General features: G+C 39.9%; 1 long non-coding RNA gene across 1 annotated transcript; it reads left to right on the top strand.

Annotated features, from left to right (window-relative positions):
* Positions 1-2,712: 2,712 nt before the first annotated feature.
* Positions 2,713-11,632, top strand: LOC112544075 (uncharacterized). Its single transcript, XR_003087396.2, has 3 exons — positions 2,713-2,885; positions 9,081-9,213; positions 11,493-11,632. It is a non-coding gene; the product is annotated as an uncharacterized LOC112544075 (long non-coding RNA).
* Positions 11,633-17,985: the final 6,353 nt, after the last annotated feature.

Raw genomic sequence — 17,985 nt, 5'->3', positions numbered from 1 at the left:
AAAAAAAGAACTAGATACATTCTTGAGGGTTGGGTCCATCAACGGCTACTCACCAGGATGGACAGGGATGGTGTCCTTAGCCTCTGTTTGCCAGAATCTGGGAATGGACGACTGGGGATGGTTTGATGATTACCTGTTCTGTTCATTCCGTGTGGCACCTGGCATTGATCATTGCTGGAAAATAGGACACTGTACTAGATGGACCTTTGGTCTGACCCAGAATAGCTGTTCTTATGTTCTTACAACCACCAGAATCAGAGGTTGAAAAGAAACTCCCCTTTTTATACGAACAAATGATCATTAGAATAATAAGAAATAAGTAAAGAAAGGGACACAGCTTACTTTATAACAAATATATATATGATCTGTAAGCTAGAAGTAATATACAACATTCTTCTCTTCAATTTTGTTTTCTTTTTGGTTTTTTCTTCTTTTCTAGCTGGCTACTACAGCTAGCTCCTGACTGATATTTTGCCAAACAAAAAAGGAACCTATCAGATACATTCAGTACAATGAAGGAAAGCAAGCCCACTTGTAGTATGTCTTTTCTGCAATTTAACACCCTTGGGTAGCCTGTGTCAGATTTGTCAGGTGTGCCAGGTTCTGGGACTCTAGGAAGAGGGGTCCCAGAACTTGAGTTCTAGACTCAGTCTTAGTTTTATATACCACAGTTTTATAGCCCCTCAGCCTGTGTTCCATGAGCCCTACTCAGCTGCAGTGGACTAGCCATGGGTGTTTAATTTCACTGTTGTGCCATGCCCCAGGTAGATTTGCTTTTCCTCATTGTGCTGAATGTATCTGTTTGAGCACTGCTGTGAACTGGAGCTGAAAATATGAATGGGGATTTGCGGGTGTGAGAGGGAGATGTAAGATACTGAAAGTGATTTCTGTTGAACACTGTGGCCAAGTTTTTCTTAAATTTTTCATCAGATTTTAGGCTCCTAAATCATATTTGAATACCTAGTTTTTCAAAGATGCTGAGCATACTGCCATTACTATGGAAATCAATACATATTTGGCCTATTTGTTGCTGATGTGAACAAATCAGATCCATTATGAACTCTGGGATTCTTAGGGCTACAAACAGTTCTAAGAAGGTGTTTTTAAAAGAAATTCTGGGAAAATACTTCCAGAAGACAACACTTCTAAACATATCCCAGTATGGCCCTAATGTACTGGCAGCTCCTGAACTGCCAAACTTACTCAAAGTTTCAAGAGGTATAGTGAAGTATGACAGACTGGCAACAGTGATGCATTCATATCTTAAATTATGGCACATTTTGAAAGAGCCTTAGCTAAATTAAGATGTGCTTGGAAATCTGGCATTAGAAAGTTCATAACTGCTTCATAACTAGATTCCATAAGAGACAACATTAAGCAATTGGCTAAGGATCTGAGATCCAAACTAGTACTAAATCCAGCTTTTTATCGAAGGCTGTAGTCACCGCCCCATAGTTAATGTTGAATTCTGTTTGGCATGTAAAGCAAGAATTCAGCCTCCTTGTTTTGCAGAAAAAATGCAGCAAATCTTCCCCATGAGTACAGAATGTACTCTTTGAGTATGCCATTAATTTACTGATATTTTACAAATAAATCTGTTCAATAGTTTGTAAATTAAAAATAATTAAAAATAGGTCTTTTCAGAAAAAGTAATATATAGGTGTGTTTGTCCCAAATAATCATAACAGAATACCCACCAGGGGAGCCGATATCCTGCGCGGGTATCTGAGCAAGTTGGGGGGGAACAGCCCCATGCTCCCAGAAGTGTTGGGGCCGCATGTGGAAGAGGAAAGGTCGGGGGCAGCCAGCCTTCCACGCCACTCAGAGCGCAGCTTCCCCACCCCAGTCTTTGGAGCTGCATGGGGCACATAGCATGGCACAGTCTGGCATGGTGTTCCATCAGCCATTTAAAGGGCCCAGGGCTTTGGCTGTAGCTGCAAGGCCCTGAGGCAACTGCCTCCTTTGCTCTCCTCCATCAGCAGACCTGAATACCACAGACTTTTCAAACCTTCCATGTACAGTAGACTTCCGATAATCCGGAATATCTAGGGGACCTAGGTGGTGCCGGATTATCAGGAGGTACTATAAACTGGTTTTATATATATATATATATATATATATATATATACACACACACACACACACACACACACACACACACACACACACACTGTATACTGTATACATTATATACTGTATACTGTATACTGTATACATTATATACTGTATACATTATATACTGTATATAAAGTGTTCTTAACCCTTTTTATTGTACATACTGTATACAGTACACTGTAATGTTTTAGTTTTTTAAAGCTATTTTTACCCTTTTTACTCAGTTCAGCTGCTGCCGCTGTTACCTTGTGACTAATTTTTTGCCGAAGCTCACTTACTAGGCTCTTGCCATTTTGATGCCGGACTATCAGGAGTGCTGGACTATTGGATGCTGGACTATTGGAGTTTTACTGTAGTTAAAATTAATTGAAATCCCGTGCATAGGGTATATTTGAAATAAATTAGGCTTCAATTAAGCTGCTATTAATCATTTTCATATCTAATTGTTTAGCGAAACTAAAATAGCATTATATCAATTAAGAAATACCTCAAATAACTCTTGAGTGAGGGCAATTGTGACATCAGAAATAACTCAACCAATCACCACACATACTGTACAGCTAATTTGCATTTTAAAAGCCTATTGATGGTAATGATTAAGAGGTTCATAGATTCACATAGTCTAAGGCCAGAAGGATCATCTGGTGTGATGTCGCATATAGCAGAGACCATAGAACTTCCCGCAAATAATTCCTAGAGAAGATACTTTAGAAAAAAATCCAGTCTTGATTTAAAAATTGCCAATGATGGAGAATTCACCATGATCCTTGGTAAAGTATTCCAATGGTTACTTACTCTCATTTTTAAAAATTTATGCCATATATCCTGCTGAATTTGTCTAGTTTAAAATTCTAGCATTTGGATTGTGTGATACTTTTCTTTGCTAGTGTGAAGAACCATTATTAAGTGTTTGTTCTCCATGTAGGAACCTACAAACTGCAATTAAGTCACCACTTAGCCTTGTCTTTGTTAGTTTGAACTCCTTGCGGGTTTCGCTATATATAATCATTCTCATGGCTCGGTCTCTGAACCCTTTCAAATCTATCAACATCCTTCTTGAATTGTGGATACCAGAACTGGACAGGGTATTCTGAAGCAGTCAAACAAGAGCCAAATACAAATGTAAAATGACCTTTCTACTCCTAGTTAAATCACCTTTTTATGCATCCCAGGATTGCATTAGCTATTTTGACCACAGCTTCACTTTGGGAGTCAAGTCTTCTGATATGTTGAGGGGAAGGGGAGGGGAGGGAGGAGCAACTCTAAAGCATTTCTAAAGGGCCTAGGGTTCCAGCCACTGGCACCCAGAGCCTTGGGCCCTTTAAGTCACCACCAAAACATCACACAGCCACTCTGGGTGGCTGTAAGGGCTGGGGGTGGAGGCGCTGCACTCTAGGCCTCACTAAGGGCTGGGAGGTAGGGGGAGGAAGAGCATCAGGGCATGCTTACTGCCCTCACCCCACCCCTTCACCCAAAGCACCACCCCTTTTGCCCAGTGGCCCTTGTGGGATCCCTTGCTGGAAGCTGATTATACACTGTGCCTCCCAAATCTTCCTTCATAGTCACTGCTTCCCACTCCTTCATCTTATATGTATGGCTTGCATTCTTTGTTCTCAGATTTATATATTCACACTTAGCCACATTAAAACACATATTGTTTGCTTCATTCAAACAAACTATAAGTGATATAAGTGTTCTGAATCAGTGACTATTATTTATAATTCCTCCAATTTTTGTGTCATCTGCAAACTTTATCAGTGATGATTTAATATTTATTTTCAGGTTATTGACAAAAACATTAAATAGTGGAAGGTTAAGAATTGATCCTCACAGGATACCAATGGAAACAGATTCACTCAATGATGATTCCTCATTTACAGTTACATTTGATATCTATCAGTTAGCCAGTTTTCAATGCACTTAACATGTGCCACAATAATTTTATATTGTTTTGGGGTTTTAATCAAAATGTGGTGCAAAAGCAAGTCAAATACTTCATGGAAGTCTATTATGTCAACATTATTACTTTTATTATCCAAACTTCTAATTCCATCAAAACTATATTTGGCTAGTTTGACAGATATAATTTCCATAAACACATGTTGATTTGCATTAAATACATTATTCTTCTTTGAGTCTCTAGTATTCAAGTCCCATATCAGATGTTCCATTATCTTGACTGCAATTTATGTCAGGTTGACATGTTTATAATTATCTGGGTCATCCTATTTACCTTTTTAAAAATGGCACATTTTCTTTCTTCCAGTCTTCTGGAATTTCCTCACTGCTTTAAGACTTATAAAAAAATCAATGCTAATGGTCCATCAAGCTCCTCAGCCAGGATGCAAAAATTTCTGGATGCAAGTTACAATGATTTAAAAATGTCTAATTTGAATAGCTTCTGTTTAACATCCTCCAGAAATAGTAATGGAATAGAACACTTCTGCCTTTTGTGCATTCTTTTTGCTAATTCTACTATTTCGATGTAGCAATACCATTCTCAAGATTCTTTTTGTTCCTAACATCCTTTTAAAAGTCCTTCTTATCATTAACATGGCTAGCCATAGATTTTTGTCCTTTGGCTTCTCTTATTAATTTTACACAATTTTTAACTTGTAATTTATATTCATTACTGTCATCTTCCCCTTTCTTGCACTTGGTATGGGTGTTTGTGTAAATGAAGACAACAGAAACTATAGTATATGTTATATATAGCTGTCTTCATTTCTTCTCTAAACCAACTTAAAAAAAACTCCAACATGGCCTAGTTCTATAATTATGGGGTTGTGCCAGCTGATTTGGCTTACATCAAAACACCATATATTACCATTTATTACTGGTTTGGACTTTTATTTTGCTTTAACATTATAAATGTGATCACATCATGATCATTTGTATCTAAACTACTGTTAACTTTTAGTTCTCTGTTCCATTCTTCTTGATCTGTTAGGACATAGCCTAAGATAGAATCCTCCCTGTCAGCCACAACACTTACTAAATTAGGAGACTGTCATTTGTAATGACTGGAAATGCTAAAGATGTTTAGGTTCTGGCATCATCAAACCTCCAGAATATGTAACTCAACTCCAAGTTCCCCATGATCACATAGGGCTGTTTCCCCTACTCATTATAGACAAGTACATAAAGGATATTGTCATCCTGTGCCCTAGTGTGATTTGGTAGTCTGCAGCCGACCCCAGCTAATACCTCATCTTGTGTTGAGATGCTGATCTATAAGCATTCAAGACCATTTTCTTTTGAGTTATCAGTGAGCCAGAAACAGGTAATGCCATTTTTGATGCAGCACACCACTCCCCTTCTCCTTTTCCTCATTTGATTTTTTCTAACTGTTAAAATGATTTTAGGTTATGCTTTTAACATTCCAATAACCTAAATAAATCCACCAGGTTTCCTTAATACCATCTAGCTCCAGTTTATGCTCATAAATGAACAATTCCAATTCCTTTTGTTTATTATGTGGGCTTTTATATTGGTGTATAGGTAATCCAAGATTTCCTTCCCTTCATATTAATTGGCTTCTTGATTAATTTTGTTTTCAGCATGTCAATGTTGTGCTAACTGAATGCTTGTATCATACCTCTTTTTGCCCTCCTCAATTTACTCTTAATGGTAAGATGGGGACAGTACATCTGACAAGTGTTCTCGCTGGTAGAGTAACTGGTTCATCCATCACTGCTCTTTAAAGACTCTGTGGTTGTAATTTGCAATGTTTGGAGATCAGTACTTGGAAAGCTCCTCAGCACTCGGGTCTCCATTGTGCAGTGACAGAGGCAGATTGTCAGCTGCAGTTCATTGAAGTCAATGGAGCTATGACAATTTACAGCATCTGAGGATTTGCCCCCTCAGGCTACTGTGGGAAGATTGCAGGGGAAGCCTTCAAAGAACAGAGACATTGCAATTTGGCCATTGGCCTACCTTCACTCCTTCCTATAACATGAAGATCATGAACAGCCCTCAAAACCAGTGAGACAGTTGTGAGTTCAGGGTTATATGCAAGGGAACCTTTAAGCTCTTGCAGCTGCAAATCTAACTTTTCTGGTTGGTGCTCTCTCTATGCTTTGCACTGCTCTAGAGTACTCAGGGGCATACACAGGAATTTAAATGTAACACCATTACTCTGTGAGCCCACTGTGGCCTCAGAGCTGGAGGAGTTCACTCTCCCCATCACAGATCCTGGGCCGAAGCAGCAGTCAGTTCCTTCTGAGGCCTTTAAGACCGGCAGAGTTCCCTGTTCCTGCTGCAACCCCAGGGTTGAAGGAGCTTTCTGCTCCCACTATGGCCCTATGGCTGGACGAGCTTGCTGTCCCTGCCCTAGCCTCAGCACTGCAGGGGCTCTCTTTACCCTTATGCATGCCCCAAGTCTATTGGTGAATATGGGCTTAAAAGCTGAGATTTTAAAAAATGGGTTAAGGTTGATGATAAATATCTTCATATCAGCAAAAATATTGCACCATCTTTGGGTTTCTCATTTAGTGTTTATATATACATTTTTAATTAATAGAACAAACAGACAAAAAGGAAAATGTCTAGACCCAAAAGTGCATTAAAATGGAGTTAAGGTTGAGAGTACTTATGAGAAACTTAAGGGTAAAAGAACATTATAGGGTTGTTGTATTTATATCAGAACCATATAATGCAAGCCTAAGAACTTCAGAATTGGGGGTTATAGTTAAAGGAAATCCACACATTTTACAGTAATGAAATATACCATTCAGGCATCTCAATAACCTTGACTCTTCCCTGTAGTAAAACTACAAGGCTTTGTCTACACTGTGAGTATTTGTGGCAGAAAATATGCTAATGAGGGACTCATTAGCATAAGTCACGATCTCAATAGCATATTTTCAAGGTTTTTTTTAGCAAAAAGAAGCAGTGTAGCCGCTTCCATTATGTGAAAAAACCTAATTGGGTTTTTTTGCGCAAAACGGAATTCACTACACTGCTTCTTTTCGTGCAAAAACCCCTTGCACAAAAAGGAATGGCAGAAAATATGCTAATGAGATTGCGACTTATGCTAATGAGCCCATCATTAGCATACTTTCTGCCGCAAAAATTCACAGTGGAGACGTAGCCCAAAGGAAAAGGAATTCCTAATATCTTTGAAAACCAGTGTATTCTAATATGTGACCACACATATTAAAATACCAGTATAAGAGAAAGTGGAGGTACAAGATAGTACTAACTAAGCTTTACAAATTTTGAGGTAGGTAAGAGATTACCCCCCACTGAAATGCAGCCAGTTTAGGGAGTAAAGAAATATATTGGACCTCAGCTATGTCTATACTGCAGACTTCTTGCACAAGAACTTTTTGAGCAAGAGCGCATCCCCACTGCCATGTGCTTTTGTGCAAGAGATGTGCTTTTGCACAAGAGCGTCCATGGCAGTGTGGATGTTCTCTTGCGCAAGACATCTCTGATGGCTATGTTAGCCATAGGGGTTTCTGTTGCCTGTCCACACATGCCTTTTTGCGCAAGACCTCTTGACACGAAAAGGCTTATTTCCTGTAGAAAGAGGAATAACTCTTGCGCAAAAAGCCCTATGTTCTTAAGATTTACTATACTTTTTCTTGTGCAAGAATGTTCTTGTAGTGTGGATGCTCCGCAAGTTTTTGTGCAAAAACTTTGCAGTGTAGACATAGCCCCAGTTGGAATTGTAGAGTAAATCTAAATAGGCAGACATCAATTACCTGAATTCAAATTTGGCAAAGGCACCCCTAATCTTACAAACATGTCTTTTTTTAAGAGATTTGTTTATAAAAATAATGTTCTATACTTTACAACAGCTAAAGAATTCTCCCTCAGACTGGATTACAACTTGATTTTCTCAAGGTTTAAATGTCACAAAAATTAATTCATTGTATGAAACAATTCCATTTAAAAACTGTATCCGGGGTAACCATGTTAGTCTGAATCTGCAAAAGTGACAAGGAGTCCTGTGGCACCTTATAGACTAACAGATTTGTTGGAGCATGAGCTTTCGTAGGCAAATACCCACTTTGTCAGATGCAAGACATGCTCATGAGTATTTAAAAACCTGTTTTCCACGGACAGTTTTAAAAAGACAGTGGCCTTAATGAAAGAAGAACTTTATTACTCTTGTAGCATCAACAGGCAGTATTATCAGAGTCTGGGGTAATAATATAAAAATATGTTATAATTATTTAGAGCTTATTTTAGTTTTCTAATAACATATTTGATTCCTGAAGTAATATATCCTGAACCACAGAGAACACTATGAGTACCGCAGTGAGAATGCTTCCCTAAATGGGAACATTGTGATCCAGGTCATCTGCTGACAGCGAATCTGAACACCCCACCACTTTGCTCTGAATAGCAAGCCATGCTCTAATTAGCATCTTATTCATGAACAGGACAAGGAAGGTCTAAAGTTAGTGTTTTAGCCTTTTCATCCTCACCTCTGTTTCTCACACTTGCTAGCTGTCCACTCAGTGTAAACATTTTGGAATATGGCACTTTTTATATTTTATTTCAACAGAAGTCTGATGTCTGATTCTGTTTTTTTCCTAGCTGAAAAACTGTGTTGAAACTGAGAAACTTTGTATAATTAAAAAGGCATTTTCTCATTCTTGCTCAACAAATGAATAAATGCTGCTCCCTACTGGAACCTTTGCAAATAAAACATAAACTATGTTGAGATAGGTTGGTAGTTTTGCTTACTAAAAAGAAGGAAGAAAAAAATGTAAGCATGTATTAAAATAATCACAGCCTGTTCCTCTAAAAAGATAGAATCAATATTGGAACAGAATTACAGTATTAAAGTTTGATGGTATTTCTGTGTTCCTAGTTTTGTTATACAAAATACTATCATTATCAGTTATTGCTTCTATTTTCAGAACATAGGAATGAGACAAGCTGGGTGAGAAAATGAAAAGGCTTAATATCATAAAATGTGCTATACAATAAACCATTTTTTTCTATGTTAGATTCCACAGAAGTCAAAGTCTGCTGTATTTGCAGACAGACAAATGGAAAGCTGTCACTAATGGACTGAATGTATATGGAGCAACAACATTTTACAATGGTCAAATAAACACATTCCAGCTGTGCTCTGGTCAAGTATGTCACAAGGGCATGTGTATATGTACATAGGAACAAAGGGCCGATATTTCTGCAAAGACCCATGAACAGAACACTGCTATAATTTCAAACTTAAAGTAATGCAACCAATTAGATGATTGCTCTTTAAAGGCTAGTAAGTCAGATCTGCCTGTAAAGACTCAGGAATTAGAGATGAACTGTCTGCCTAGTACAACTGCATCCTGGGAAACTATGGCTCTCTCTTGACTACAAAGATCAATCGGAAAAAGAAACGCAATTTGTGGTATGCAAATTGCATATTTTTTTCCAATTTACTTCCAAAAGAGGCTTTTCTGAAACTTGGCCCATCTACACGGGGCCAAACGTTGGCGAAAACCCCTTTCAGAACATCCCTTCTTCTTTATGAAACAAGATTTATAGGGATGTCCACAAAACACGTCTGCTTTTCTGACATTTTTTTTTTTTTCAGAAAAGGAGACGCGTTCCTTGGACATGGTAGAGCTTTTCAGGGATACCTCTGTTATCCCTGAAAAGCTCTGCAATTTTGACGTACCCCCTGCCAAAGTCTACAATAAAGGGCATATACCTTGTAGCTGTCTAACTACTTGCAGCCATTTTCTTGCCTTGGGTGACATCAGCTCTATGCCCTCCATCTTCCCTTCCTTGCATACGCTCATATCTGCTTCAGTCTGGCTTCACCTCTAGCAATCTCTGTCCCATACCTTGCCTCCCCTCTTCCTTCCTTCCCTTCTCCTGCAGTAGTGGTTTACAAATTACTTAGCTCTTTTGCACCCCACAATGTTTCCTTTATTTCTTCTTTATTTACTAAGGCACCCATCCAGTGCCCACTAATGCTGGTGGGAGCCTTTCCATGGCCTTCAGTGGGTTTTGGACCATACTCTCTGTGTCCAGGAAAGATTGTGAGTTACAAAGGCAGTGTTGTTTCATAACCCTTTTATGAAGTGCTGGAATGTTAATATTACCATTCCAGTACAATCCCAGCTGCACATTTTGTCCTGTCAGTTTCCTCAACCAGCTGAGCTGAGCAAAGCCAGATTAAAGAGTAGTCAGTGAGAGGAAATGGAAGAAAGACTAGCTGCTCTTTCCAGTGTGGTGGTAAGTGGCTGGTGATTGCTGTCCACTCCAGACCAGAGTTATGGCTCTTTTCTATGACTGAAGAAGCCATTGGTTCATCTGAGGCTGTTTGGAAAGGCTAGCTTGGAGGTTAGGTCCCATTGTTACATTAAGTTCTCTTTCAGTGGAGACAGAGTCTGAGAAACAAACAAACATAAATCCAGGCAGGTGTGTCTAGACTACAGGGTTTTGTTGACAAAAGTGGACTTTTGCCAACAAAACTATACCTGTGTCTACACTACCACTGAGTTCTGTCGCCAGTAAGTCAACAGAATGCGGCAGTTTTGTCGACGGCGGTAAACCTCATTCTACAAGAAATAATGCCTTTTGTCGACAGAGCTCTGTCGACAAAAGGCGCTATTGAATCCTCACTGTGCTTTTTCAAAAGAGAGTGTCTAGACTCTCTGTCAAAAAGTGGCTTGCTTTGTCGACAGAACTGGCTGTAGTCTAGATGCTCTTTGTCGACAGAAGCTTTGTCGACAGTATTTGTCAACAAAGCCTCTGTCGACAAAAGCCTGTAGTCTAGACGTATCCAGCCTGACTAGTGTTCCTTGCTAAAATCCAAGAAACACTCAGGCCTGACCTTCAATAAGCCAGGCTCCCATTCAATGTGTAGCACAGCAGAAAACACATGAAAACAAGTGCATTGTCATGACACTACCAATGCTAATAGGGACCCCCTATCTTTCTCTTGTCTTCCATCTTCTTGTTCTCCCCTAAAATGTGGTTTACTGTGTGGCCACATTTGTTGGGCATCCACCCTTATGGTGACCCCCTTGTTGCTCACACTCTCCCCATCTAGGAATACTGGTGAAATCTGTCCACTCTCCCACTCCTTTAACTTACAACCCCAGTCTCCTACACACCATTGATCCTCTTCCATTGAGCTCAATCCCAGAAAGCTCTTAGCTTTGGAGCCACTGGGGAGCATCTATCTGCTGGCCTCCTGCTTCCCAGTCATCTTTTGACACCTTGCTCTGCTTTGTCCTCTTCTCCCAGTAAACAAACAACAACAACAACTCAAAGACATGTAAGTCCCCCTGGCATAAATGGATGAGTCAAGCCATTTTCCCAGAGAACAAAAATTTAAATTGTCCTGTGTTAATGAGTTTCATAGTTAAAATATGGCATTAATTAAGCCTATTTTCTTTTATATTCCACAGGCTCTCAGGAACAGAAAGACAATGAATGTTTTGTATGTGGTTGTGAGTTCCAGTCTCACCCTATAAGGAGATCAAAAGTTTTCTATGGCTGTTGTAGTAAGCACCACAGCCAAATTTCATTGGTTTGTTTCCATCAGAAATAACCAACATCTGCATGGTACTACCTCAGTAATGTTTTATGGCTTATATTACACAAGGACGATACATGTTTAACATTGAATTTCCTCTATGGGGAGCATTGTCTATACAATACAAAGGACTTTTGCTTCTGAAAAACTGTCTTTTTTTCTCTCCTTTCTCCTTATTCTGGGTTTTATATTGCCTGTCTTAGGGTTTTGTGGTGCTGCCCATCACAGTAGTGTCTGACAACACTTCGATTCAGTGTCTGCAATGGAACCTGTCTTAAATCACTGCTCATTAAAGGTGATAAAGGTGGAAAAGAACTGATCTCAATATAAATTAGGGACAGACTCATAGCAAAAAAGGAAATTGCTGCTAGATTTCACTATCTATGGAAATGTCAAGAAACAAAATGTCACCATGGATTTGTTCCTCAGTAAGAACAAGTCTTTGTGATAGTTTCTGCAGCTTCAGAATAACAATTTTTACTGAGTGAAGGCTGCTGTCTTTGGGCTTCATTAAGAGTTAAAGGCTATGTTACGTGTACATCCAGAATGATTCCTCTACAGCTGAGTTAATTATAGGTAGGCTCAGAACTGAGTCTAAATCTGCTAGCTAGCAGTAGGTCTTTACTGAGAAAATTTGGACACGTGGCCTTTGTCTACGCTAGATCTCTATTTAGAAATAAGTTCCCTTAGGTCGAATTTATAAATGGAGTGCCTGTTTTTCCCAGGGAATAATGCTAATTTTGAAATAGTTATTTTGAAATAGCATTTGTGTTAATGCTCTGATGCTGCTATTTTGAAATAGCTACTCCCCAGAGTAATTCAAATTAATTACTTCTTCATGCTTCCTGGGGCTCTAAGTCAAGGTAGCACGTCCGCATTAATGGAGCCTGCCTCAGACTAATTTTGAGGCTTCAAAGACATGCTTTTTTGATTTTGTAAAATTGGGAGTTATTAAGTCAAATTTAATTATTTCAAAATAGTTTCCTAGCATAGACATGGCCTTAGAAAGAGCTGTGAGAGGAAACAACCAAAATAATTAGTGGGCTGGAGCGACTCAATTCTGGGGAAAACAACGGCTGGGAGAACAGAGGTACCTCTACAAATATCTGAAAGATGTAGACAAGAAGGAAGGAGTAGAACTATTTCATTTAATTCATGGTTATCAGACGAGGAATAAAGAGATGTAGTTAAGATAAAGAAATACAGTCTGGGCATTAACTCCCTGGCACTGGGCAGTAAGATATAATAGCCATTGGAAGCCTCATTGCCTGAGCCCTTTAAAGCTAGATTGGATACAACACTAAAAGAAGTACTGAAGGGAACTATTCTTTATTTTCAAGGAGATACACTGGATGATTTAGTATATTTGCTCCAGTACTAGTTCCTACAATTCTGTTTTGCATTAGATAAAATAAATGACAGGGTTGAGGAATATATGAGCACATTTGTGCATCATACAACAATAAATTATAACTTGCATGCTTCAAATTAACACAATTGTAGGGAACGTCACAAAGCTGTGAACCTTACACTGTTCATACTGGGGATGTTTTGCCACATTACTTTGTACATTTTTCTGCTTTCCCTGTTGCTTTCCTTTCACCTCTGAGATTACTGCTTTCTTAATATCAGAGGCGGTGACTTCCTTTATAAAAACATCAAAACATTATTTTAATTCATTCTCAGCAGTCAGGCTATGTCTAGACTTCAGGCTTCTTTCAGAAGAAGCTTTTATGGAAGAGATCTTCCGAAACAACTTCTTTTGAAAGAGAGCATCCACACACAAAAGCACATCGAAAAAGCGATCTGCTTTTTTGAAAGATAGCAACCATACTGAATGGACACTATCTCGCATTTAAGCTGTGATTACTGTGGATGGGGTGGCCACTAGAGCACCTGTGCTTTTTCCTCTTTCCTCTTCTTTTGAAATAACTCCCTCTTTTCAGTCCACACATGGCTTTTTCTGAAAGAGCTCTTTCGGAAAAAGGCTTCTTCCTCGTAGAAAGAGGATTACCAATGCTGGAAAAACTCTTCTGTTCTTTCGATTTAGTTTTGGAAGAATGCGATGGCAATGTGGATATAACTCAGGTTTTGTCAGAAAAATAGCCATTTTTCCGACAAAACTCTGTAGTGTAGACATACCCTTCAGAGTTTTAGACTGCAATTCTGCTTACATGATACTGCAAAAAACTGAACACTGTGGCTACGTCTACACTGGCCCCTTTTCCGGAAGGGGCATGTAAATTTCATGAGTCGTAGTAGGGAAATGCGCGGGGGATTTAAATATCCCCCGCGGCATTTAAATAAAAATGTCCGCCGCTTTTTTCCGGCTTTTAGAAAAGCCGGAAAAGAGCGTCTACACTGGCCCCTTCAAAGTAGGAATAAGAGCCTCCGGAAAAGGGCACTTTTTCCGGAGGATCGGGGCCAGTGTAGACGCTCTTTTCCGGCTTTTCTAAAAGCCGGAAAAAAGCGGCGGACATTTTTATTTAAATGCCGCGGGGGATATTTAAATCCCCCGCGCATTTCCCTACTACGACTCATGAAATTTACATGCCCCTTCCGGAAAAGGGGCCAGTGTAGACGAGCCCTGTGAGTCTTAACCTTCCATGGAGATTTAGTGACCTGTGGTCATGTCACCTCCAGTCACTAACTTCTCAGCACTTTTCAACTGTGGATGGTCTGGTGCGCCATTGGATGGGACACATCCACAGAAATCTTAGTGTGAGCTGAACATGAGGTTTACAAATCAATAGGTGACACTTCCCTCTTACTACTTTGTCTATAGAGGAAAGCTGCACCCTCCTCCCCTCATATGGACATGCTTACAAAACTGTTTTTTGGTTTAGCTTAAACCACTTCCCAATTCACAAACTAAAGTGAAAAACAGCATTCTTACACTGGAAGAGGAGTTTAAACTGGATAGGGGAGCTACATGCTAACCATAGATACATCTACCCTGCAGCTGGAGATATGCTTTCCAGCCAAGGTACAAACACATGCACTAGTTTTGAGTGAGCTAGCATGCTAATCAGAGTAGGGTGACCATACTTCACTATGCTGAATATGGGACATCTAGTAAAATTGCCTGGATTCAACAGATTCAAGGGAGTTGAATGGCAATCAACCAGAACTATGCAGCACAAACATTCAAAATAGCATTAAGCTGACTGAGCACCATTTAAAAAGAAATACTGCATTATTATAAATGAATAATAGGTAAAGATTAAAAGTACATACTGACAATTAAGTGATTACTGCTCTTTAGAAGTGCCTGCCTTGTCCTCCTCTTGCTTCCTCCACAGTTTGATACTTCTTGTGGACTCTGTCACGTAAAACAATTTTTTGAAGGATCTGCTTGATTTTCATCAACTTGTCATAAAACATAACATGGTCTAGGTCAAAATTCACTAGCACAAACAAAATAGCTTTCATGGTATAAACACTGAAATGTGATTTTTTTCAGATGATCAGACTGCATTCATTATTGAAAAGACATGTTCAACAGGCAAACATAAACTCAACTGCCTTTGCCCAGATCTGAGTATTATGCTGCCTTATTACCCATCTCTTGAAAAATGTCCCATCGTCTTTCAGAAATGGGTGTTCTCTGAGTGTTCCAGTCATACATGTGACAGAATATTATTGGTTATGCATGTGTCCAGTCGTCAAAAAGATGATTCTCATCTACAAACTTAATGGGAGGAATTCTTGTGTGGCAAAGGCAAGACTACTTTATATATTTTCCCACAGTGGCATGCTTCTCAACAGAGCCCACTCAACCTTTTTTCTGTTCACTCAAAGGCAGGTTTCCAGTGCTCCAAGTATTTCAGAGATGTTTAATAAAAATTCTCAACTGCATTGTAAAATTCCTGTTCTTTAGTTTCTCCACCCTCAATCAAAGACTGCAGCAGGGTCTTTGTGAGTGATGTGATAAATCATTCTCTGAACCTCTCTGCTAAATTATTTTGAATAATTTGAATATGCAGTTCAACATCTGTCACTGATTAATCATTTTTCTTTATTGCCTCTACTGGCTTCAGAAATGTGGCTCTTTGCTTACTAGCAAAAGCAAGGAATAGTTTTGTGCAAGGGTCATAGAAGACTTTCTTGAACAGTGTTGGGCATGTGTCTTGAGAGAGAAAATATGCCTTTTGCCAGTCATAAATCAACAAAATTCTGTCTAGCACAGGTCCAAGAGAAAGGAATCTTGCTCTAGCAATTTAAAATACTCAAGATCAACAAATCAGCAAAAAGTCTTTCAAGTCTTTGACACAAACAAAGTAAATGTGAGAGCATTTATAAACTTTCATGGCAAAAGATTCCAAATCAGTTTGAAATCAGTTTTCCAAATCAGTTGTCAGCTTCTGTCTGCAGGCAATTATGAACTATGTGAGCACCGCAACCAAACCAAAGTTCTCGTCCTGCAGTGTGACTTGCAGTTTTCATTATACATTGTTTTTCCGAGAACATTTAGCAGCACCGATAATTGTAGTGGCACTGTCTACACAAAGTCCAACAAGCTTTTCAGTCAGAGAATGCTTCACAATCAATTGATATGTAAATTCACACTGCATATTAGAAGTTTCACATGGCAGAGAAGAAAACTCAATAATTTTTGCGTTTACCCCATTAGAGGGAGCAGCTAGGAGCTGTGTGTGGCTAAGAGTTAGCTCAGGGGTTGTGTGCAGACATGAGGATATCTCACGGTCCAGAGAAGGGGTATCTAGAGGCTGTATGCCAGGAGAGCTTTGTGGTCCTCCTGTTTCCTGAAGGCTCTGCCAGCCGTGGAACTGGGCCCCTCACCCATACAGCTCTTAGGGGCTGTGTGAGCAAAGGGGGCTGGTTGTTGAGGGGCAGTTTCAACCTCCTTCACCACCAGCAGCAGCAGAGGAGGGAGAACTGTGAAGCTCTTCCCAAGACTGCACTGTGCTTGCTAGAGAGCCCACAACTCTGTCCCTGGGCTCTGGAGGCTTTTCACTCACAGGGAGCACTGGGTATGCAGGACTCAGACCTGCTGCTCCCAGCTTCAACCCCACCACTCATGGCTTGGAGAGTGGGAGGGGGCAGGGATTGAGGCTTCAGCAGTGTGTGTGTTGGGGATTCAGAGGGCACCCCCAGCTGCAGTGTAGACATACCCTTAAATGGATACATTCACACCTTAGGCAATACAGAAAAAAACCTTTCCTATCTGGACAAGACCTAAGTCAGTACTGAATCAATGGCATGCTAGGAAATTAGGTGGCAAAATTGTGATGGGCGATGCCATTCTATTTATTGTTACCTGCCCTTGGAATCAGCCAAGGAATGAGTCCAAAGGGTGAACTGGAGCATCACTGAGACTTGTTTATTCGTACAGGTTCACATTGGTATGGCAATACTCACACACACATCATATTCACGCTGACAGTTTGGAGGCAGGCTGCAAGTGCGGTGAGAGTTAGTTTTGATTTCGCAGGTAGCTGGCCAGGTTACAGCTCCTTGGAGATCACCCATGAGGCGATAAGAGTCCCCAGAATCCCTTCAGATCCACGGGAGGGCTCTACTGCTTCCGGTCGAGGCTTGAACTTGGCACGGTGTTACATCTTTTCTGAGAAGAACCCTCCCCCCCACACACACACGTGGCTTCCCGTCATATTAATTTATGCACTCTGCAGGATCCTTCCTCATAACCAAAAAGGTAACATATATTTTACTGCTTTATGATTGACAGTTTCTCACTCGCCCTTCCTTATGTACTCCATACACTGACAGGTTACATATTTATAAGCATGAATACAATTGATTCTATTAAGGCAATATGGTTTTAACAAGCATCTAACATTATGGGTATTTTCCAGCATAACAGGAAGCTGTGCAGACCACAGCTACTGAATATAATTAGAAACTTGTTCAAACTGCAGCTGAAAGAGCAAATGAGGGAGGGAGGGGGCCATTTATGAGATTCAAAACTGAAATCCTGATCACTAATGGTTACTAAAGTTCCCATAGAACCTTTGCATGTTCTTCTGGAAAATTCTAAACTGGATAATTATATTCTGCTCTACCTATAAGTCCTATTATATTTCAAAAGTTCTTTTATTGTCCTCTTGGGACAACAGCAATAGATGGGGATATTTCCCTTCCCAATGGCAACTAGGACCTCATTTCAGTGTCCACTGCCCTTCCTTAGTGGGGCAGCAATCTGGAATTAGGATATAGTAAGAGCAGGGTTGGAAGACAGAGTCATTAAAAAATCATTGTTATGGGGACAGAGGGAGCCACCTCTCTGACCATGATGCAAGTCCTCTCTCCCCTCCTCTCAGCTCACACACACTACAGCTGAAAGAATTGGGAAAGTGGGACACAAGAAGATGAGGTCATTCTGT

This window comes from Pelodiscus sinensis, chromosome 2 (genome assembly GCF_052426305.1).
Source record: "Pelodiscus sinensis isolate ZL-2025 chromosome 2, ASM5242630v1, whole genome shotgun sequence".
In the NCBI taxonomy this organism is placed as follows: Eukaryota; Metazoa; Chordata; order Testudines; family Trionychidae; genus Pelodiscus; species Pelodiscus sinensis.
This window is presented reverse-complemented; position numbering and strand designations above follow the sequence as displayed.